Source organism: Amblyraja radiata, chromosome 7 (genome assembly GCF_010909765.2).
Source record: "Amblyraja radiata isolate CabotCenter1 chromosome 7, sAmbRad1.1.pri, whole genome shotgun sequence".
Taxonomy (NCBI): Eukaryota; Metazoa; Chordata; class Chondrichthyes; order Rajiformes; family Rajidae; genus Amblyraja; species Amblyraja radiata.
In genome coordinates this window covers 41,981,074-42,005,487 of record NC_045962.1, presented here as the reverse complement: position 1 = coordinate 42,005,487, position 24,414 = coordinate 41,981,074, and the positions used below count along the sequence as shown (strand labels likewise).

The 24,414-nt window shown below is 43.6% G+C and overlaps 1 protein-coding gene and 1 pseudogene across 1 annotated transcript in view; one reads left to right on the top strand and one right to left on the bottom strand.

Annotated features, from left to right (window-relative positions):
• Nucleotides 1-24,414, bottom strand: part of spag16 (sperm associated antigen 16) — a 677,853-nt gene that overhangs the window by 377,998 nt on the left and 275,441 nt on the right. The gene's annotated exons all lie outside the window — the stretch shown is intronic.
• LOC116975687 lies at nucleotides 17,173-17,279 on the top strand (annotated as a pseudogene).

Below are 24,414 nucleotides of genomic sequence, written 5' to 3'. Positions count from 1 at the left end.
AGTGGATAAAAAAACTGGAAGAGTGAAGAGGGGGCCGGACAAATCACAGCCAGCAACAGATGACCTCAGTCAAGGGGGGATCCCTGATAGATAGATTGTTGTACAAAGGCTAGAGATGGTAGCAAGTGTGACCCCAAAATAAATACATATTTGCAAACTGTGAAGCTAGTGTGGGGAGGGGAGTGGTGTAAGTTCAGCCTGGGTCCTCCAGGGGAAGGAAATGTGTGGTAGGGGGAATGGGGAGGGGATGGAAGGGAGGGGGAGGGGATGTAAAGAGAGGGGGGTGAAAGGCAATGGAGAAGGAAGGTGTATGTAGAAGTTAGCTGAAATTTGAGAATTCCTACACCTGGGGTCCCTGAATGGAGTAGAGGGAGGAGGTAAAACAACGAGTGTTACATCTCCTGCGATTGCAGGGGAAGGTACCTGAGGGGTAGTTTGGGTGGGAAGGGTTGAATGAACCATGGAGCTGCGGAGGGAGTGGTCTCTGCAGAACGCAGAAAAGGGTGGAGATGAGAAGATGTGACAAGTAGTGAGATCGCGATGGAGGTGACGGAATTGTTGGAGGATAATTGTGAAGCCAATTAAATGGACCAACACAGTCTGTATTAATGGTGCTGGTGAAGATGGTTGAGAGCTTAGGTTCTGAGGTGGAAATATCACCAAAAGCTTGACCTGGTCCAACCACGTATGATATGGCCAAGAAAGCACACAAATGCCTCTACTTCCTCAGATGACTGAGGAAATTTGGCAATGTTCCCAATGGCTTCGTTCTCGGAGATTAATGACAGCACCAATAAAGAAGACGAGATTCCAGTGAAACTCTGCAATTTGCTTTGAGGTATCACTTGTCATTTTTTTTTTGTGTGACCAAAACACTCCACCTTAACTGAGAAGGCATTGCAAAGATGTAAGCTCAGCATAACACTTCCTATCCAATTACTTGATTGTACTTGTCATTGTTGATTACTTGGCTATTAGAATGAATTTAATTATTGTTGACATCTTAGTTTCTACGAATGCCTCCCTGACAGAGGGAATACTCTGTAGCATGTGCTTCCATTGAGGGATAGCAAGACTTTGTCCTAAATTAGTGGCAGGAAGGAAGTCTGTTGACTCAGATAACAAGTGAGTTACCAGAAGTTAAAATGATGCAAGTTAATAGAAGTTAACCATCTTTGTCCCTGATCATTCTCTGCACATCTGCATAGAATCCCTGCTTCAGTTTCATCTTGTTTTCGAAGGAATTGCAAAATTCACTGCCTCATTAGTTATTCAATTATAATAATATAAAATTATAATAATCATTAACACCTTTTTGAAATTAACTTTTTCCATGTGTCTTGTAGGATAAGATAATTCATAACGTGACCAATCAGAGGTAGACTTTTTTAGTCGAAAAGACTCACTGGGTTGTAAGGTAGGGTTGACCAAGCTGTCATCCCTGATGCCAAAATGCATGATTTTCAAGTTTCAACAGCATCATTATCATATCATCCATTTTCATGGCAATAAATGGTCTGCTTATGTGTATCCAGAGCACTCCACTATTAAGAGTCACAACTCTTTATTGGCATGCATATTTTTGTATTTTGTGAAACACAGAGTCACAAATACACTGTTCCATCAACCCACATCTGGCACATCCCCTAATTTGCCAAGGAAATTCAGTCAGTACAGGGGAGAATTAGGAAGATACTGTGTCCTAGCACTTAATTTAAGATTATTTATTGGGGCTCTGAGAAAACAGGAAATTGCAGGCCCCTCACATCCTATTTAGTTTGATGAAGTTCCACAGGGGTTGGTGCTGGGACTGCTACTCTTCACGTTGTATATTAATGATTTGGATGAGGGGATTGAAGACTTTGTGACCATGTTTGCAGATGATACAAAAATAGGTGAAGGGGCAGGGTAGTGGAGTGAAAGCCTGCAGAAGGACTTGAACAGGTTGGGAGGAGTAGGCACAAAAGTGACAGATGGAATATAGTGTAGCAAAGTGTGGAGTCATGCATTTTGGTATTAGGAATAAAAGCGTAGACTATTTTCTAAATGGGAGAGAATCCAGAAATCGGAGGTGCAAAGGGATTTGGGAGTGCTGGTGCAGAATTTCCATAAAGTTAATTTGCAAGTCGAACTGGTAGCAAAGAAGGCAAATGTAATGCTAGCATTTATTCCAAGAATCCAAAAACAGGGATTTAATGCTGAATTTCTATAAGGCACTGATCATGCCGCAATAGGAATATTGTGAGCAATTTTTGGCACCATATCTGAGGAAGGGTGTGTTGGCTCTGGAGAGGGTCCAGAGGGGGTTTACAAGAATAATTCCAGGAATGAGTGGGTTAATATATGATGAGCGTTTTATGGCACTGGGCTTGTACTCGCTGGAGTTTAGAAGGAAGAGAGGGGGGGACCTCATTAAAACTTACCAAATAGTGAAAGGCTTGGATAGATTAGATGTGGAAAGAATGTTTCCACTGGTGTGAGAGTCTAGGACCAAAGGTCATATCCTCAGAATTAAAGGACGTTCCATTAGGAAGGAGATGAGGAGGAATTTCTTTAGTCAGAGGGTGGTGAGTCTGTGGAATTCTTTGCCACAGAAGGCTGTGGAGGCCAAGTCAATTGATATTTTTAAGGCAGAGATAGATAGATTCTTGATTAGTACGGGTGTCAAGGATATGGGGAGAAGGCAGGAGAATGGTGTTCGAGATAGATCAGCCATGATTGAGTGGCGGAGTGGATTTGATGGGCCGAATGGCCTAATCACCTGCTCTCTGCTCCTACCACATGACCTTATAAAACTTGAATGTGCCAAAAAGCATTAATACAAAGAGTCATTAAAGATTTTATATGACACATGAATAAATAAAGCCCAGAACTCAAAATCAAAAGCAAATAGCCCAATTTCCAGGCGAATAAAGTTGCCTCAGGAAAATGACTCAGATCCTTGACCTTTTTTAAGCATATATTTAGAATTGTGCCGATACTACAGAAAAATACTACAACAAAAAACGGTGCTTGATTGATTCTTTGCAATTAATATAACAGAGTAAGGTTACACACTACATTTCAAAGTGTTTGTTAAAATCATTTCTACAATACCAAACCAGCTAAACAGCTTCTGTTGTATACCTTTCTTTTATTTACCCATTATGCCTGATTTAATGCTGCTGACCCATGGTCATGCCCCTGGCTGAGAAAAAAAATGTAAAGTTTATTAAGAAGGTATGCCTTTCCTTTAAGTAATCAGTTTTCTTCTTGAATTTGAGCAAGGAAAAATATTGCAAACCATCAGTATTACATTATTGCACCAATTTAACTGCCATCAGATTTGAGACACGCAGATACATCTGATGCATTTTTGATCTTTATAATTTCCATGCTATCATTGAGAGTTTTCCAGTTTATAACTGCAGATTCTGGAAAAGTTTAAAAATAATGCATGTGGTGATCGAAGAACACTTTGCGTTAAAACTTGGGGCAGTTTTTCAGACTTGCCTAGTTTATCATGCATAGAGAATCTGACTTTTCTGAGTTAATAAGAAAAGTTCCGTTCCTAGTGATTGTGGTACGCTGGAGCACATTTCTGCATATCAATAACATCCATCAAACTGAGTGTATCCTGTCATTCTTGACATTCAGGAATCTGGCAGACAAGATGGAGCAGCTGCACGGTTTTGACTAAAGGCCCTGTCAAAATTCTAGTACAATTCATTACCCTGTATAAGATGTCAAAACAAATGAATTTGTCACCTGACACCAATTGAATGCTGCTTCCCTTTCACGCAAGGTGAAACAATTGCAAACTGCCCAAATAGCACAACATTGGGACACCATTAGTCAGCTGTTTAAAATGACTAGTTTGTCATTGCAGAAGAATGACATTAACCTGATGATAGCCCCTCAACTACTGTAAACACTTGAATCATTCTCTTGATAACCTCTAAATCAGTTCCAGAATTTTGAAAATGGGATGAAAAACATGTGCATGATTGTTTTATCAGAATAATTTGACATACCCAAAAAGTCTGAAAGGAGAATTTGATGGAAGCCAAAATGTTTTTCTCTTCCATGTTGTAATTTGTCAGTTGCTTTGAAAGGAAGCAGCATTTTGCTACATGTTATGTGACATTTATATCTGTTGACAGGTCTACTGGAACTTGGTGAATTATATTGTAGTTTTGACATAAGTGTTTTATTGAATCTGTGCAGCTATTCTATCTTATCTATCAGGTTTCTAAGTGTCAAGAATGACAGGCTACCATTCATTGAACAAAAACTGTCTCCTGTGATTAGTTGTCACTGGACAGTGACAGCAAATATCAGAATAAAATAGTCATAGAGTCACAGTCATATCACCCAAGAGCCTCAGTTTCTAAACATCCCGCTGCCATCTATCTGTCATTCCTCCCTAATCCGGTTCCACTTATCGACTCCAGCCTCTGATTCTCTGCTTTCTCTGTCTCCTCCCATCACTGGGATATAATACTGGTGGGCATAAGTCTTCATTGGGTTGTAGTTTATTGTCACGTACCGAAATACAGTGAAAAGCTTTTGTTGTGTGCTAACCAGCCAGCAGAAAGATAATATATGACTCCAATGGAGCCATCCACAGTGTACAGTTACATGATAAAGGGAATAACATTTAGTGTAAGATAAAACCCAGTAAAGCCTGTTTAAAGATAGTCTGAAGATCTTCAATGACGTCAATAGTAGCTCAGGACTGTTCTCTAGTTGTTGATGGGTTGATTCAGTTGCCTCAGCTGGGAAGAAACTGTCGCTGAATCTGGAGGTGTGCGTTTTCATACTTCTGTACCTCTTGCCTGATTGGAGAGGGGAGAAGTGGGATTGTCCGGGGTGGGATTAATCCTTGATTATGCTGGTGGCTTTGCCGAGGCAGTTTGAAGTTTAAATGGAGTCAATGGAAGGGAGGTTGGTTTGTGTGATAGTCTGGGCTGCATCCACAATTCTCTGCAATTTTTTGCTGCCTTGGAGCTGTTCCAAAACTATGCTGTGATGCACCTTGATAAAATGCTTTCCGTGGCCCATCTGTAAAGAGTTGTTGGGGACATGCCAAATTTCCAAAGCCTTCTAAGGAAGTAGAGGGGTTGGTATGCTTTCTTGGCCATTGCTTCGATATGGGTGGTTCAGGATAGGTCGCTGGTGATATTTACCTCTAGGAACTTAAAGCTTTCAACTATCGCAACATTTAAGAAACAAGTACATACAGTGAGGTAACAAGACATCAATGAGTGGGATAGCAAGTGCGAATTGAGAGAAGTCCAAAGGGGCAGTGTAGGAGTACTGGGCACTGACTGGAGCAGCAAGGAGACAGCAGTGGAGGATTGAGAAATATGGATCATAGCGGTACATAATCATTGAAGGCAGAAATTATAGGTTCTGAGATGTACGAGAGAGAAGGGTTAATCACCTATGTAAAATACTGGAAATTGCATCCCTATGCACTCAAAAGCCCCAGTGATGAAAGTTGAATTATCAAAGCAGCCAAAAGGATGTGACTAGGATTGTGGAATTTCATGTAGATTTCCTTCTAATAAAACATCAGGTCTGATGAGCGCTTTGACAAACTGAAACAGGATACAATTGCAAAAGTCATGAATAAGAGTAAGATAAGAAGAATAGGTGAGAAAGTTAATGGTATCACAAAATTTATTGTGAAAAAATTAAGAAGACAAAAAGCCTGGAAATCAAGAAAGTTACGCCAAGGGAGCATCCCTAATGGAATGAGTAACATGAGGTAAGCAATATCTCTGGTAAGCTTGAAAGTCTTTTTATTGTGGTATGGGGAATCTTTGTCGAGGAGAAGAATGGTTGCAATGGTGAATATCTAGCAAAAGGGAGTACAGTTAGAGAGAGGGCAAAATCCACCTGAGGATTACATATCCTCACTAAATGGCTTCAGATTTCAGGCCTGTCCACTTGGGCGTCATTAGCGCATCATTTCCGCGACATCCTAAAAATTGTTTGGCGCATCATGACGCGCGCATGGCACATGGTGAGGCATGGTGGCATATATGCAGTGACGTGCCCCAAGATTTTGTGAGGCTCAAAATCCTCGCCTGCCACCTGCATGACATATCCCTTGCGTACACTGACGTACTGATGGCGTACGCTGACGTACTGACAACGTACGTGTAGCGAGTGGTGACGCATGACTATGCACAGTGATGCACAAATGTTGTCTATGCTAATTTACTATGCGTTACCGTGCATCAACGTCCGGAGCCATGCGGCGCCCATACGCTGTCGGCGCGCCATTTGCGCGTCAATTGAGCTCCGCACCACGTGACCACCTATGTATAAAGCGCGCATAGTTTTGAAAAATGTTCACCATAGTATCTTTGATTTTCACTGGAAAAATCCTTGCCATGGAGATCGGACTAAGTACGAACGACCACAAATGGCTCCCAAAAGAAGCAGGGCCCTCAAGAGCACTTGGCTAGACGATTTTTGCGTGACAGTCGCGCGTCAGTCACTACCAGTCTGTCACGTAAATGACGCGCAAATGACGCCCAAGTGGGAAAGGCCCTTTACTATACCCACCATTACTGTACTCCAGTATTATACTTTTACAGGCATGGACCGACTAGTTAGTACTCTGGTACAACACCATGAAGGTGTATGCCCATCAGTATTATATCACCGTGAGGGAAGGGGACGAAGAAAGCAGAGTCAGAAGCTGAAGGCAATAAGTGGAACCAGATTAGGAAGGGATCACACAGCTAGGTCGGAGAGGGATGTTCAAAATCAGCAAATTTTTGAAATTTAGAAACGTTATCTCCCTCTCTCTTCCCTTTGCCCTATCTGGGCTACCACCCATTGCTCCCCTTCCACCTCCTCTTTCACCTATATTCCTCTCCCTGGCTTCACAATTTACACCTGTTCTATCCTTATCTCACACCTTTTGTCTTTTCATTTTTATCTTTTGTCCCGCAATCTGCCCAATTGAAAGTCCTCCTCACCTGTCTCCACTATCACCTGCCCAGTCCCTCCTTTCTTCCAGCTCTCCCCCCTTCAACACAATCAGTAATGAAGAGTCCCAACCTGAAATGTCACCTATCCTGGTTCTCCTGGTGCTGCCTGACCTGCTGAGTTACTTCAACACTTTGTGTCTTTTTCATCCTCCTATTATATTATTTGCCTCAACTACCTCCTCCAGTCAATCTGTCCATATACCAACCACCCTCTGTGTGAAAAAGTTGCCTTTTCTTTCCCTTCTCAACTTAAGCCTATGTCCCCTGGTTCTTCATTCCCCTACTCTAGATGAAATACTCTGTGCATCTACCCTATATATTCCCCTCATTATCTTATACACCTTTATAAAATCACCTCTCAGCCTCCTACACACCAAGGAATATAATCTCAATCTGCCCATCTTCTCCCTATAGCTCGTAAATCTTCTCTGCACTCTTTCCAGATTAATAACATATTTCCTACAACAAGGTGATTAAAACTGAACACAATACTCCAATTATGGCCTCAACATCTTTCCTACAACAGGATGATCAAAACTGAATACAATACTCCAAATGTAACCTCACCAGCGCCTACTACAGCTCTAACATAACAACCCAACATCTATACTCAAAACCCTCACAGATGAAGACCAATGTGCCAAAAGTCTTCTTGATCACCTCATCAACCTGTAACATCAGTTTCAAGGAATTACGTACATGCACTTCTAAATCCCTCTGCTCTACAACACTCCTCAGAGTCCTGCCATTTACTGTGAAAGTCCTGACTTTCCAAAATGTTACACCTCATATTGATCTGCATTTTACTTCGGAGTCACGTGAGTGACTACATGAAGAACCCGCCAGAACGCATGTGTGCCATTATCGCTACACGCATTGTGAACAATCATTACGAGGGGAAGACGTTCCTCCCAAACGGCAGGGTTGAACCTGCAACAAGTAAGGTAGGAGAACTTAGTTTCTTGACTTACCTTTTTTACAGGCAGGCTGATGAAAACTGGCTGGGGAGAGTCTGCAGAACTGCAGGCAGCCAGCAACGGCCGGGGGCACCACTATCTCCCTTAAACGGGAGCCGGAGCCGACCTCAGCTCCAGCAGGACGCCGACAACGGTGGAGCATTCTGGAGCCGTCATTCCGTCGGCTCGGACAACAGCCCCACGGACCTATAGGGTGATTTCACGAAAGGTCACTGGAGCGTAGATCCGCACCCACGTGACCGAAAATTTTAACTGGAGTACATGCATCACTTCCGGTACATGTTAGTGAATGGGAAAACACGCACTTTCACACCCGTTAAAAACATCGAAAACGGCCAGTTTTTGAGCTGCAATTAACTGTGCCAGTCGGGGTGACCGTGAGGCACAGCTACTTAAATTTACAGTCCAAAAAAAAGATAGAAACTAAGGTAAATTCAAGAGGGAGCTGAAGGTGTCAAAACGGCGGAAGTTGTTATCGGACATTTGCCGTGGAGATTTAAAGATCCAAAATATCGGGAATTATCGCGTTTGCTCGCTGCATTTCATCAAAAGTAAGGCATTATTGACTTTTTATCTTTATTCATTTGTTACATGAAAAGTATTAAAAGTTAAAAATCCGTCAGTAAAATTGCAAAATCGCCCATGGTTCTCAGGTGGGTTTTAACATGCAAAATGAAAAAGCTTCTGAAGCTCCATTTACCATTTAAATAATCGTAAACTATCAATGCGTTTTGAAATAAATTGATAAATGGGATAATTGTCAGCTGTTAGTTGGACAAAAGCAGGACATTTTATTATTTGCCAAAATATATTTCTCAATGTTTCTTGTTTAAAGCCTGCACAATCACCCAAACTACTTATTTATTTATTTATCATCTAATAACAGACAAGCTTGCAGCATGGAATGATGTCAACAATCCTGCTTGGGCACCCACTGTGAGCAGGATAGACAATGTGCACAAGAACGCCATCAACTTGCAGAGCTATAGATGCTTGAGCTGCAACCAAATCTGCTTTAATACTCTTTTCTTGTTGCACGTGCATGGCGTTCCCATTCCTTAGTTTGCATCTCAGTAAAATTTATTTCAAAACGCATTGATAGTTTACGATTATTTAAATGGTAAATGGAGCTTCAGAAGCGTTTTCATTTTGCATGTTAAAACCCACCTGAGAACAATGGGCGATTTTGCAATTTTACTGACGGATTTTTAACTTTTAATACTTTTCATATAACAAATGAATAAAGATAAAGTCAATAATGCCTTACTTTTAATGAAATGCAGCGAGCAAACGCGATAATTCCCGATATTTTCGATCTTTAAATCTCCACGGCAAATGTTCGATAACAACTTCCGCTTTTTTGACACCTTCAGCTCCCTCTTGAATTTACCTTAGTTTCTATCTTTTTTTTGGACCATAAATTTAGGTAGCTGTTCCTCACGGTCACCCCGACTGGCACAGTTAATTGCAGCTCAAAAACGGGCCGTTTTCGATGTTTTTAATGGGTGTGAAAGTGCGTGTTTTCCCATTCACTAACATGTACCGGAAGTGACGCATGTACTCCAGTTAAAATTTTCGGTCACGTGGGTGCGGATCTACGCTCCAGTGACCTTTCGTGAAATCACCCTATACTACATGGGTCCGAGGGGCTGGAAGGTGCTGGGGTTTTCCACAGCACTAAAAATAGCGGCAAGTGGTCAGTGCCCGAGAGCACCGAGTACGCGTTGGAGCCGCTGGGCCTGGGTCGCGAGCGGCCAGTTCCCCGAGAGGACTGGACCGCGTTGGAGCACCCCAGGCCCAAGTGGAGAAGGAGCGGCACAGTGCGGGAAGCACTGCACCGCGTTTTTTAAAACTACCAGACCTGCGGCTGCGAGCGGCCAGCTCCCCGAGAGGACTGCACCGCGTTGGAGCACCGCAGGCCCAAGTAGAGAAGGGGCGGCACAGTGCGGGAAGCACTGCACCGCGTTAAAACTGCCATACCTGCGGTTTGCGAGCGGCCAGCTCCCCGAGGGACTGAACCGCGTTGGAGCACCGCAGGCTAACGGCAGTACGGGCGGCTCAGTGCTGTGAGCACTGCACCGCACTTTGGAGCACCGCAGGCCAACGGGGATACCGGCGGCACAGTGACCGTGTACACTGCATCGCATTGGCACTGCGGGGCCTGCACCTGCGAGAACATACCGTTTTGCAGCGATGCAGGTCCAAGAAGAAATCCTCCAGTGGGTAAGTCCCATAGCAGCACCTTATACAGGGCTGTATTTCACTTCTACTATTACAGGGAAGTGTTAGAGGAGAAGACAGACTCAGGGAGAAGGAAGCAGCACCTTTTCTATAGGGCTATAATCATGCTTCTGTCTCCCCAGTAGACTCTTCTGTCAGAAGAGTGCTGGGGTCAAGTCTAGGGCAAACCCTGGACAGGTAAACAGATGTAAGAGCTGTAACAATGAGGTGATGCCTTTTCTAAGTCACAAAGTACATAGAGTGCATTATTGGTCCTTTCCTGATAGAAATACAGGAATACTTATGTTGTGACTGAAGGATTTAGCAGTCCAAAAATTTACTGACAAATTCCATTCCCATCTGGGAAGTCACACGGGAAGGTCTGTCTATATTTCAGGGGGAACAACAGTACAGCTGTGAGTAAAGCTAACTGTGAAAGATCTACAAACCAGGTTAGAAGCCAGCATAGACCATATGTTTTCTATCTACTGCAGGGGCAAACATTAGCTGACACCATAGCTGTCACTTGCCACTGGGGATTGTAAATCCCTGAATGTACTAAACTAATCAATTTATGCATCTGGTTACATTGACGAGGGCCTGTGTAAACCCGAAACCTCCTGGCAAAATGGAAAGATGTCAACAATCCTGCTTGGGCACCCACTGTGAGCAGGATAGACAATGTGCACAAGAACGCCATCAAGTTGCAGAGCTATAGATGCTTGAGCTGCAACCAGATCTGCTTTAATACTCTTTTCTTGTTGCACGTGCATGGCGTTCCCATTCCTTAGCTTGCATCTCAGTAAAATTTATTTCAAAACGCATTGATAGTTTACGATTATTTAAATGGTAAATGGAGCTTCAGAAGCGTTTTCATTTTGCATGTTAAAACCCACCTGAGAACAATGGGCGATTTTGCAATTTTACTGACGGATTTTTAACTTTTAATACTTTTCATATAACAAATGAATAAAGATAAAGTCAATAATGCCTTACTTTTAATGAAATGCAGCGAGCAAACGCGATAATTCCCGATATTTTCGATCTTTAAATCTCCACGGCAAATGTTCGATAACAACTTCCGCTTTTTTGACACCTTCAGCTCCCTCTTGAATTTACCTTAGTTTCTATCTTTTTTTTGGACCATAAATTTAGGTAGCTGTTCCTCACGGTCACCCCGACTGGCACAGTTAATTGCAGCTCAAAAACGGGCCGTTTTCGATGTTTTTAATGGGTGTGAAAGTGCGTGTTTTCCCATTCACTAACATGTACCGGAAGTGACGCATGTACTCCAGTTAAAATTTTCGGTCACGTGGGTGCGGATCTACGCTCCAGTGACCTTTCGTGAAATCACCCTATACTACATGGGTCCGAGGGGCTGGAAGGTGCTGGGGTTTTCCACAGCACTAAAAATAGCGGCAAGTGGTCAGTGCCCGAGAGCACCGAGTACGCGTTGGAGCCGCTGGGCCTGGGTCGCGAGCGGCCAGTTCCCCGAGAGGACTGGACCGCGTTGGAGCACCCCAGGCCCAAGTGGAGAAGGAGCGGCACAGTGCGGGAAGCACTGCACCGCGTTTTTTAAAACTAGCAGACCTGCGGCTGCGAGCGGCCAGCTCCCCGAGAGGACTGCACCGCGTTGGAGCACCGCAGGCCCAAGTAGAGAAGGAGCGGCACAGTGCGGGAAGCACTGCACCGCGTTAAAACTGCCATACCTGCGGTTTGCGAGCGGCCAGCTCCCCGAGGGACTGAACCGCGTTGGAGCACCGCAGGCTAACGGCAGTACGGGCGGCTCAGTGCTGTGAGCACTGCACCGCACTTTGGAGCACCGCAGGCCAACGGGGATACCGGCGGCACAGTGACCGTGTACACTGCATCGCATTGGCACTGCGGGGCCTGCACCTGCGAGAACATACCGTTTTGCAGCGATGCAGGTCCAAGAAGAAATCCTCCAGTGGGTAAGTCCCATAGCAGCACCTTATACAGGGCTGTATTTCACTTCTACTATTACAGGGAAGTGTTTGAGGAGAAGACAGACTCAGGGAGAAGGAAGCAGCACCTTTTCTATAGGGCTATAATCATGCTTCTGTCTCCCCAGTAGACTCTTCTGTCAGAAGAGTGCTGGGGTCAAGTCTAGGGCAAACCCTGGACAGGTAAACAGATGTAAGAGCTGTAACAATGAGGTGATGCCTTTTCTAAGTCACAAAGTACATAGAGTGCATTATTGGTCCTTTCCTGATAGAAATACAGGAATACTTATGTTGTGACTGAAGGATTTAGCAGTCCAAAAATTTACTGACAAATTCCATTCCCATCTGGGAAGTCACACGGGAATGTCTGTCTATGTTTCAGGGGGAACAACAGTACAGCTGTGAGTAAAGCTAACTGTGAAAGATCTACAAACCAGGTTAGAAGCCAGCATAGACCATATGTTTTCTATCTACTGCAGGGGCAAACATTAGCTGACACCATAGCTGTCACTTGCCACTGGGGATTGTAAATCCCTGAATGTACTAAACTAATCAATTTATGCATCTGGTTACATTGACGAGGGCCTGTGTAAACCCGAAACCTCCTGGCAAAATGGAATGATGTCAACAATCCTGCTTGGGCACCCACTGTGAGCAGGATAGACAATGTGCACAAGAACGCCATCAAGTTGCAGAGCTATAGATGCTTGAGCTGCAACCAGATCTGCTTTAATACTCTTTTCTTGTTGCACGTGCATGGCGTTCCCATTCCTTAGCTTGCATCTCAGTAAAATTTATTTCAAAACGCATTGATAGTTTACGATTATTTAAATGGTAAATGGAGCTTCAGAAGCGTTTTCATTTTGCATGTTAAAACCCACCTGAGAACAATGGGCGATTTTGCAATTTTACTGACGGATTTTTAACTTTTAATACTTTTCATATAACAAATGAATAAAGATAAAGTCAATAATGCCTTACTTTTAATGAAATGCAGCGAGCAAACGCGATAATTCCCGATATTTTCGATCTTTAAATCTCCACGGCAAATGTTCGATAACAACTTCCGCTTTTTTGACACCTTCAGCTCCCTCTTGAATTTACCTTAGTTTCTATCTTTTTTTTGGACCATAAATTTAGGTAGCTGTTCCTCACGGTCACCCCGACTGGCACAGTTAATTGCAGCTCAAAAACGGGCCGTTTTCGATGTTTTTAATGGGTGTGAAAGTGCGTGTTTTCCCATCCACTAACATGTACCGGAAGTGACGCATGTACTCCAGTTAAAATTTTCGGTCACGTGGGTGCGGATCTACGCTCCAGTGACCTTTCGTGAAATCACCCTATACTACATGGGTCCGAGGGGCTGGAAGGTGCTGGGGTTTTCCACAGCACTAAAAATAGCGGCAAGCGGTCAGTGCCCGAGAGCACCGAGTACGCGTTGGAGCCGCTGGGCCTGGGTCGCGAGCGGCCAGTTCCCCGAGAGGACTGGACCGCGTTGGAGCACCCCAGGCCCAAGTGGAGAAGGAGCGGCACAGTGCGGGAAGCACTGCACCGCGTTTTTTAAAACTACCAGACCTGCGGCTGCGAGCGGCCAGCTCCCCGAGAGGACTGCACCGCGTTGGAGCACCGCAGGCCCAAGTAGAGAAGGAGCGGCACAGTGCGGGAAGCACTGCACCGCGTTAAAACTGCCATACCTGCGGTTTGCGAGCGGCCAGCTCCCCGAGGGACTGAACCGCGTTGGAGCACCGCAGGCTAACGGCAGTACGGGCGGCTCAGTGCTGTGAGCACTGCACCGCACTTTGGAGCACCGCAGGCCAACGGGGATACCGGCGGCACAGTGACCGTGTACACTGCATCGCATTGGCACTGCGGGGCCTGCACCTGCGAGAACATACCGTTTTGCAGCGATGCAGGTTCAAGAAGAAATCCTCCAGTGGGTAAGTCCCATAGCAGCACCTTATACAGGGCTGTATTTCACTTCTACTATTACAGGGAAGTGTTTGAGGAGAAGACAGACTCAGGGAGAAGGAAGCAGCACCTTTTCTATAGGGCTATAATCATGCTTCTGTCTCCCCAGTAGACTCTTCTGTCAGAAGAGTGCTGGGGTCAAGTCTAGGGCAAACCCTGGACAGGTAAACAGATGTAAGAGCTGTAACAATGAGGTGATGCCTTTTCTAAGTCACAAAGTACATAGAGTGCATTATTGGTCCTTTCCTGATAGAAATACAGGAATACTTATGTTGTGACTGAAGGATTTAGCAGTCCAAAAATTTACTGACAAATTCCATTCCCATCTGGGAAGTCACACGGGAATGTCTGTCTATGTTTCAGGGGGAACAACAGTACAGCTGTGAGTAAAGCTAACTGTGAAAGATCTACAAACCAGGTTAGAAGCCAGCATAGACCATATGTTTTCTATCTACTGCAGGGGCAAACATTAGCTGACACCATAGCTGTCACTTGCCACCGGGGATTGTAAATCCCTGAATGTACTAAACTAATCAATTTATGCATCTGGTTACATTGACGAGGGCCTGTGTAAACCCGAAACCTCCTGGCAAAATGGAATGATGTCAACAATCCTGCTTGGGCACCCACTGTGAGCAGGATAGACAATGTGCACAAGAACGCCATCAAGTTGCAGAGCTATAGATGCTTGAGCTGCAACCAAATCTGCTTTAATACTCTTTTCTTGTTGCACGTGCATGGCGTTCCCATTCCTTAGCTTGCATCTCAGTAAAATTTATTTCAAAACGCATTGATAGTTTACGATTATTTAAATGGTAAATGGAGCTTCAGAAGCGTTTTCATTTTGCATGTTAAAACCCACCTGAGAACAATGGGCGATTTTGCAATTTTACTGACGGATTTTTAACTTTTAATACTTTTCATTTCACAAATGAATAAAGATAAAGTCAATAATGCCTTACTTTTAATGAAATGCAGCGAGCAAACGCGATAATTCCCGATATTTTCAATCTTCAAATCTCCACGGCAAATGTTCGATAACAACTTCCGCTTTTTTGACACCTTCAGCTCCCTCTTGAATTTACCTTAGTTTCTATCTTTTTTTTGGACCATAAATTTAGGTAGCTGTTCCTCACGGTCACCCCGACTGGCACAGTTAATTGCAGCTCAAAAACGGGCCGTTTTCGATGTTTTTAATGGGTGTGAAAGTGTTTTCCCATTCACTAACATGTACCGGAAGTGACGCATGTACTCCAGTTAAAATTTTCGGTCACGTGGGTGCGGATCTACGCTCCAGTGACCTTTCGTGAAATCACCCTATACTACATGGGTCCGAGGGGCTGGAAGGTGCTGGGGTTTTCCACAGCACTAAAAATAGCGGCAAGCGGTCAGTGCCCGAGAGCACCGAGTACGCGTTGGAGCCGCTGGGCCTGGGTCGCGAGCGGCCAGTTCCCCGAGAGGACTGCACTGCACCGCGTTTTTTAAAACTACCAGACCTGCGGCTGCGAGCGGCCAGCTCCCCGAGAGGACTGGACCGCATTGGAGCACCGCAGGCCCAAGTAGAGAAGGAGTGGCACAGTGCGGGAAGCACTACACCGCGTTAAAACTGCCATACCTGCGGTTTGCGAGCGGCCAGCTCCCCGAGGGACTGAACCGCGTTGGAGCACCGCAGGCTAACGGCAGTACGGGCGGCTCAGTGCTGTGAGCACTGCACCGCGCTTTGGAGCACCGCAGGCCAACGGGGATACCGGCGGCACAGTGACCGTGTACACTGCATCGCATTGGCACTGCGGGGCCTGCACCTGTGAGAACATACCGTTTTGCAGCGATGCAGGTCCAAGAAGAAATCCTCCAGTGGGTAAGTCCCATAGCAGCACCTTATACAGGACTGTATTTTACTTCTACTATTACAGGGAAGTGTTTGAGGAGAAGACAGACTCAGGGAGAAGGAAGCAGCACCTTTTCTATAGGGCTATAATCATGCTTCCGTCTCCCCAGTAGACTCTTCTGTCAGAAGAGTGCTGGGGTCAAGTCTAGGGCAAACCCTGGACAGGTAAATAGATGTAAGAGCTGTAACAATGAGGTGATGCCTTTTCTAAGTCACAAAGTACATAGAGTGCATTATTGGTCCTTTCCTGATAGAAATACAGGAATACTTATGTTGTGACTGAAGGATTTAGCAGTCCAAAAATTTACTGACAAATTCCATTCCCATCTGGGAAGTCACACGGGAATGTCTGTCTATGTTTCAGGGGGAACAACAGTACAGCTGTGAGTAAAGCTAACTGTGAAAGATCTACAAACCAGGTTAGAAGCCAGCATAGACCATATGTTTTCTATCTACTGCAGGGGCAAACATTAGCTGACACCATAGCTGTCACTTGCCACCGGGGATTGTAAATCCCTGAATGTACTAAACTAATCAATTTATGCATCTGGTTACATCCAACCGGGATTGACGTGGGCCTGTGTAAACCCGAAACCTCCGAGCAAAATCTTTTTATTTGGGGGTGACCTATCTAGAAGGTCAAGGAGTTGGACAATGAAGCCAAACTGGAGCTCATCTAAACGTCCAAACGTCATCCTCAAAGGTATCGCCCCTATGCTGGAAGATGTGTACACCCACAACACACGGCCTCGGGGATCCAGAAGAAAACAGTAAAACCAGAAGGAAGCAAGGAGGTTGGTGCGAGAAGACATCGAATAAATAACTTTTTGACACTCGTATCTTAAACAGTATCCGGGGATACACAATAGAATTTTACAACACATAATCTTCTAGTCCAGCTGATATATCGAGAGAAGAATTTGGAGGAGAACACCAAATGGATATTGGGCTATAGTATTTGCTGATGTTTTTACACGATATGGAACACCAGATGCCGATCTACTCGTATCCAGACATAATCACCAATTACCAAATATGTCATATGGGATACAGACACTGGACATCAGCAACAGATGGGGTTTTAGCTACATTGCAAGGGAAGAATTATTATCTACGCATTCCCTTCCTAACAAAATAGGATATGGCGCTTGACGCATCAAACATAGATCAGATCTCGGCTTTTTGGCTAAGATCAAGTATAATATCTGTTCTTATCAGTTTAAATATCTGATATGTCCCTTATCTAGGGACCATATATTATTTAAAAAAAAAAAAAAAAAAAGTAAAAAATAAATAAAACGACATATTCGTTTTAAGAACAGAAACCTTTTCTATTGTTAAGTATATTCGTTTTAAGAACGAAAATGGCAAGCATTGATTCAAGGGATGCTTACAATTTCAGTACCCATAACAGGTGACCACGGACGTTATTTTTATCTAATTGGATGGCTCAGCTCTAGCAGTATAGAGCACTACCTAATGTGTTTACATTAGCACCTAGGTTATTTACAAAATATGACAACCAGCCACACAATGGTAATGGCTTCTTTGGATGACATACTAATTGTGTGGAAACTTAGGACGGGCTGAACAAACGGTAACAGCCACTTAACAATTATTTGGAAACTAGGATTCATTATCCATCCAATTAAATCAAAATTAAAGCCTTCAAACTAAAGGGATTATTTGGGGTTCACCATTAACTCAGTTCCTCATGTCAGTAACTTTGCCAACAGAGGTTACAACCTTAATAGAGGCATACAGCAAAATCATTGACATGAGGACAAACCATCCATCAGACTGGTAGCAAGAATATTGGCAACATATGGTTTCCAGCCACATAATTCAGACCCTTACATTATAAAGATTTACAGAGGGCCAAAATATGAGCTCTTAAAATTAATGGTGATCATTTCGATAGAATGATGAAGCCATACAGAAGCCATATTGGAACTAAATGGTGGAAAGATAACATTGGGCATTGCTCCTATCCTATCATTGTCAGCAACCAGTCTATGGTCCTACATATGGACACTATGCACTAGGATGGTGTGTTACCAATTCCATCTCCAGCTGTGGAGGAAGATGGAATACACAGCAAGCATCATTATTACTAACACTGGGCATAACTACCTGGAAATCTTGGGTGTTTTTTCATGGTCTAAAGTCATGTTGCTCTGGAATATATTAAACAGGTTATTAGATTATAAATTAACAACACTACTGTGGTAGCACATATCAACCACATGGGTGAAAGGGAATCTACATCATGTAACAATCTGGCCAACACAATTTGGCAACCTCATCAGGGGGGGTACTAAGGGAAATACTACGAGACTCTGCGTCTGGTGTTTTAATAGTACCCAACTGACCTACCCAACCATGGTTCTAGGTGGTACTGGGAATGAGATTAGAACCATGCAGCACCATCCTAAACAGACGGCCAGAGCAATGGACATGATCACAGCGGGCCACAGACAATCAACATAAAGACAATGTCTAAAATACATAAACTAATGGGAGATGTGTTGCAACCATAATACATCATCCAGCCTGTTTGGAAGCTTTGTTAACCTACAGGGGCTTAGTATTAGTGACATCAACTGTGCCAGAAGTGTCCCATCTACTTACCTATGGCAAGAGAACGGAACAACAGCTTATGAGGGACACTTTTTATGGAAATTCCCCAAAGACCAGGTATTCCCAAATATGGGACATCAGCAACGTCTTAACGTTGTTAAAGAACTGGGCTCCAGCCACAGCGCTGTCATTACAGTTTTTGACATTTTACAAAAATGTCATGCTGATGGCTTAGGTCACGGCACTAAGGACTCAGTCCCTACCAAATTAAGGCTGGATACCTTGACCAGTTCACCTGGCAACTTACACTTCTATATTCAGGAATTAGGGAACTAAACAGACAGGGGTCAGCAGGCCTTAAAATAACATTTTTTTTTTAGAGCCTACCCTACAGATGATTGACTGTGTTATGAGACATCTACAAATATACATGGAACAAACCCAGACCATCAGTGGCACAGAAGAGGAACTTCTCATCAACGACAGACAGCCTCATTAAAGAATAACAGGCCAGGCCAGCTAAATGGCTAACATAGTATTGACAAAAGTTGGTGTAAACACTAACTGAGTTAAAATCTCACTCCACCAGGCTGCAGCAACGTCGGCAGCATTTAAATTGGAGGTTCCTATGGATAAAATACTCAGGACTGCAGGATGGCCACCGGAAAGAACATTCTAAAGATTATAACTAACCAGTAATGGAAACTGGAATTTTTCAGAAACATTGTTAAGTTTCTGTACCATAATTTACCCCAAAAAACAGGGGCTATCAATTATTATTAACTTTATGGTTATTTATATATATCATATTGTGTTCAATATGTTATCACTATTCTCCCCAAAACCAAGGCAGACGTGATGATGGACTCGTTCCACGGCTTGAATCACAGAGCTTTGAAATCTTCATGTAGTCACTCACGTGACTCCGAAGTAAAATAGTAAGATTAAACGAGAACTTACCAGTTCGAAGTTTGATCTGTATTTTATGAGGAGTAACATTGAGGGAATACATGCCCTCCGCTCCCACCCTTGATCATAAACACAACTGGTATATTTTCTCTAATCTTACTATGCTTAAGTCATTACAGGTATCTGTGATTCACTCCGCTGCTTTAAAGAATGACACACATGCGTACTGGCGGGTTCTTCATGTATTCCCTCAACATTACTCCTCATAAAATACAGATCAAACTTCAAACTGGTAAGTTCTCGTTTAATCTTACTATTAAACTCCATTAACCATTTATCTACCCACTTGCACAACTGATCAAGATCCTACTGTAACCTTTGATAACTATCTTCATTATCTACAATACCACCCACTAGTGTCAACTATATTCCTCTCTCTGGCCGCCTTGCCAACAGTATGTCTCGTTCCTTCCTTGTTGTTTTTGAGTATGTGTTAAATGTATGTTTTGGTGTTCTTTAGCTTGTTTTATGTGGAGGGATGCTTTAAAAAAATGTCTTACCTCGACGGAGATGCAATATTTTCCCGTATCGTATCTCCATCCGCACTGCGGCCTAACATCGAGAGTTGGTAGCCTCTGCTGGATACCGACTTCGGGAGTTCCAATCGCGGGAGCCTGCAGGACTTAACATCACGGAACTGGCGATCCCTGTCGGGGATCGACCTTGGAGCTCCAACCGCGGGAGTCTGCGGACAACATCGTGGAGCTCGTGGTCCTTGGTTAGAGACCGACTTCGGGAGCTCCAAGCCGCAGGAGCTTTGACCGCCCCGATCGCGGGACCTTCGATCGCCCCAACGAGGGGGCTTTGATCGCCAACTGCGGGAGCTTCAATCGCCCCAACTGTGGATGGTTCGACTGCCCCGGCCGCGGGAGAATAAAAAGGAAGATTAGACTTTATTGCCTTCCATCACCGTGAGGAATGTGGGGAATCCGCTGTGGTGGGTGTTTATGTTAATGTTTATGTAGTTGTGTGCCTTGTTGCTCTTTTTTAGTATGACTGTATGGTAATTCAAGTTTCACTGTATCTTAATTGGTACACGTGACAATAAACGGACCTTTGAACTGCACTTACTAATCATGCCTTGCACATTCATATCCAAATCGTTGATACAAATCAGAAACAGCAATGGGCCCTGAACCAAGCCCTGTGGCACATAACTAGTCATAACAGCCCCCCAGTCCAAAATAACTACCACCGTCACCCTCTGCTTCCTTCCATGAAGTAAATTTTCCATCCAGTCGACTAACTCTGCTTCGATCCTTTATATTCATCTAACATTAGGTACGACGTAACTACTTTAATGTTATTCCTTTCACAATCAGTTGAAATCCAATGGGCAATTTCTATTTAATCTAAAACTTGAAATTCATTTACATGACAGTGATTTAGGCTGTTTACACGTATGAAACAATGTATTTTTTGGCTTGGCTGAAGTTTTCAGTAGCACCAACAAATCTCTCAGGCTGCTGGCTCTAACAAACCCGTTATGTTGACAAATTCAAATTGACAGTAGTGCCCTAGAGAAATATTAATTTTCAATGTCTATTTGCCTGCAATAGTAAGTAACAAGAATTAAATTCAGCAAGTAGCCAAATTTGCATTAAATTTAAAACATCAAAACAAGTCCCTTGCCCCAAAAACCCATACTGTTTTAACATTCCACTCTAGGCTCCTTCCATTGTATTTAATTTTGCCTATCAACATATTCCTTTATCTCTCATATATTTTTAAAGCATTTTACCTGAACGGTAAATTACCTATTCAATGTGATATTGAATTTCACATGACTATTTTGTGTAAAGAATTATTACTCCTGAATCCCTGATGAATTGATTGTTGAGTATCCTATATATATGAACCCTGCTTTAATTTAATTTATTTCAACTTGGAATGTGGGCAATTTTAAACTATGATCTGCTCTTGGATCCTGTTGGTAGAATAATGTGCCTGCTTGGATATTAGAACAGTGAGACAGACTACATGGTGAAATAAATCTGAGATGTGCTGCATGCTTCAGGACTGACAATATTGGCTGTAAATGTGTCAATCATATTGATTTAGTTTGATTTTCACATCAGATCAGTGAGGCATGCACTTTGTATCTTGGTTTGAACCGTATTTTTCTATTAGGTTCACACATTAAAAAGGCCCTTTCAATTAAGTCAGCTGATGATGAAGATGCTCTCCAAAAGGATCTCGATACTATGGTTGAATGGTCACAACAATGGGGCATGCAGTTCAACCCTTCCAAATGTGAAACCATGCGTGTCACCAGAAAGAGGAATCCAGGAGAAACATCTTACAATATACTTGGTGCCACCCTTGAAGAATCCAAACAAACCAAGTATCTTGGCATCAAATTGCAGAATGTCTGCGTTGGAATGGTCAGACTCATCATGCAACGGTGAAAGCAACAGGTGTCCTAAATTTTCTGAGGCGCAACTTTCATCATTGTTCAACTTCTGTCAAGGAGAAGCTATACTTCACCCTCGTTAGACCTCTTTTGGAATACGCAGTTGCAGCATGGGACCCATACACAAATAAAAACATTTCTTCCATCGAACGTGTCCAAAGACAGGCAGCTCGATTTGTTACTAACACCTATGAGAGAGAAGCGAATGTCACCAAACTTCTGAATTCTCTGGGATGGAACCCTCTCCAAGACAGATGTGAAGCTCACCGTTTGACCTGTTTTTACAAAATGTTAAATGGTCAGCTCGACATAGATTAGATTAGATTAGATTATTTAATGACCACACAGTCAAACTGGTGGAATTCAGGTTCAGTACAGGATGTTACAAGGTAGGCTGATTCCCGTCAAACATAACATAAAACACAACATCATACAATATACAGTACATACATGGGCAGGATATGTGCTGTTGTCATAGTGTGTTCAGAATTCGGATTGCGTGTGGGTAAGAACTGTTTTTAAATCGAGATGTCTTGGCGGGCAGTGAGCTGTAGCGCCTTCCTGATGGCAGCAGGTGGAAGATGTGGTGAGCTGGGTGGGAGGGATCAGAGATGATTTTCTTCACCCTTGACACGGACCGTTTGTGATGGAGTGATTCTATTGATGGAAGGGGAGTGCTGATGATTTTGGATGCTTTGTTAACTATGCGCTGTAATTTATTACGGGAGTGAGTGTCTAAACTGCTGAACCAGACTGTAATTGATGAAGTGAGCATGCTTTGGATGATGGCTGTGTAGAATCGGATTAGGAGGTGTTTCCTTACTCTAAACTTCTTGAGCTGGCGGAGGAAGAAGAGTCTTTGGTTGGCTTTTTTGTAGATGTGATTTGAATTGATTTTCCATTTGAGGTTATTGCTTATGTGAGTGCCAAGAAATTTGAATGAGTCAGTGGTGGATATGGGTTCGCCTGAGATGAGTAGGGGGGTCTTGGGTTGTGCCTTACGTCTGAGATCAATGATGAGTTTGTGTGTTTTTGATGTGTTGAGTAAGAGGTTATTATCTGTGCACCAAGTGACTGCTTTGTGTGTTTGAGTGCGGTATTCTGTTTCATTATTGTTCGAGATGAGACCTATGATGGTTGTGTCATCTGCGTATTTATATATTTTAACTGAACTATGCTGGGATGTGAATTGGTTTGTGTAGAGTGAGAATAACCAGGGTGACAAGACGCAGCCCTGAGGGGCTCCTGTGCTGAGGTGCAGGGGGTGAGATATGGTGTTATGTATCTTCACCCTCTGTTGTCTGTTCCAAAGGAAGCTGTAGATCCAGTGACAGATGCAGGGGTCAATGTTCATGTCCGTTAATTTATGGAAGAGTTTAACCGGGTTGATGGAGTTAAATGCCGAACTGAAGTCCATGAACAGGATGCGGGCGTACATGTTGGCGGTTTCCAGGTGTTGCAGAGTGTGATGAATAGCCAGATTGACTGTGTCTTCCACTGACCTGTTGGCTCTGTATGCGAATTGGTGTGGGTCCAAGTTGGAGGAAGTGCTGGTTTTGAGGTGAGCAAGAATAATGCACTCGAATTACTTCATGGCCACAGGTGTAAGGGCAATCGGTCTATGGTCATTGAGGCAGGATGATGTGTTGGACTTGGGCACAGGGATGATGGTAGATTGTTTGAAGCACTGGGGCACTGTACATTGGCAGAGGGATGAGTTGAAGATGCCGGTGAATACAGGGGCCAGTTCTGCTGCACAGTGATGAAGCACTGCTGGGCTGATGTTGTCTGGGCCTGCAGATTTATTTTTCTTCTGTTTCCTGAAGGTAGTCCTCACCTCGGCCTCCTGGATGTGGAATGGAGGGGGAGGAGGAGGAGAGGGGGACAATGGTGGAGGGACTGGAGACTGTTCAAACCTGCCATAGAAAGTGTTCAGTCTATCTGGGAGTTGATGATCATTATCTGGGATGGGGGTGGATTTCTTTTTGTAGTTGGTCATTTCCTGAAGTTTTTTCCAGACAGTTCTAGTGTTGTTTGTTGAGATTTCTTGTTCTAATTTGGTGGCATAATTGTGTTTGGCTTTCCTTATTGTGGACCTTAATTTATATTTTGCAGCCATGTAGTCCTGCTTGTTTCCAGATTTATATGCAGCATTTTTACAAGACCTACACCAAACCCAAACCAATTAGGAGCAGACGAGGGCATTCAATCCAATTTGTGATCCCAGCTACCAAGACAGATGTGTACAGCAATTTGTTCTTCCCCCGCACAATTAAAGCATGGAATAATCTCCACCCTACTATAGTTACCAAACCAGATGCAACTGAATTTAAAGCAGCTCTTTCTTCCCAATAACCCTTTCTGGCTTAAGTCCTCCCTCTACCACCTCCAGTTTAAATTTCATTTGGAATATTTTGGAGGACCAAGAAACCAAGAACCAAGAACT